The sequence below is a fragment of the Myotis davidii genome, unplaced genomic scaffold (genome assembly GCF_000327345.1).
Source record: "Myotis davidii unplaced genomic scaffold, ASM32734v1 scaffold742, whole genome shotgun sequence".
Taxonomy (NCBI): domain Eukaryota; kingdom Metazoa; phylum Chordata; class Mammalia; order Chiroptera; family Vespertilionidae; genus Myotis; species Myotis davidii.
The window spans coordinates 111,644-112,122 of NW_006293386.1; positions in this window are offsets into that span (position 1 = coordinate 111,644).

A 479-nucleotide genomic window follows, 5' to 3' on the forward strand; every position below is an offset into this window, starting at 1 on the left:
TTTGAAACAGATAACACAAAAATGCATGTAATTATTTATGCGTTTAAACAAGCATATATGTATGTTTTAAAATTTTAAAGTACACAAAAATTCACATAACATTCTTATGGAATTATTTTTATTACTATTAACTAGTTTATATTTTTTCTTATTCCTATTAGGATAGGTATCGATCACTTTTATTTTGTAAAACATACTCACAGTGTACCTTCTACAATTTACATTTTTAGTTATTTTAAGGGAAGTGAAAACTTAGAGACACAAAGATGTCTAAATACAGTATCTCCTAGATAATTTTGTTTTTATTTGTTTCTGATCTTTCACAGTTGTCTCGCCTACACATGTTTTTAGCAATTATTTTTAGTACCTCTACTAAATGCTTTTTAAAAATCCCTAGTTTTTATAAATGTAGCACTTTTTTTTCAAGCATGTTCAGTATGGTTGTGTTTTTTTTTTTTTTAAAAAAAAGACACTACCTT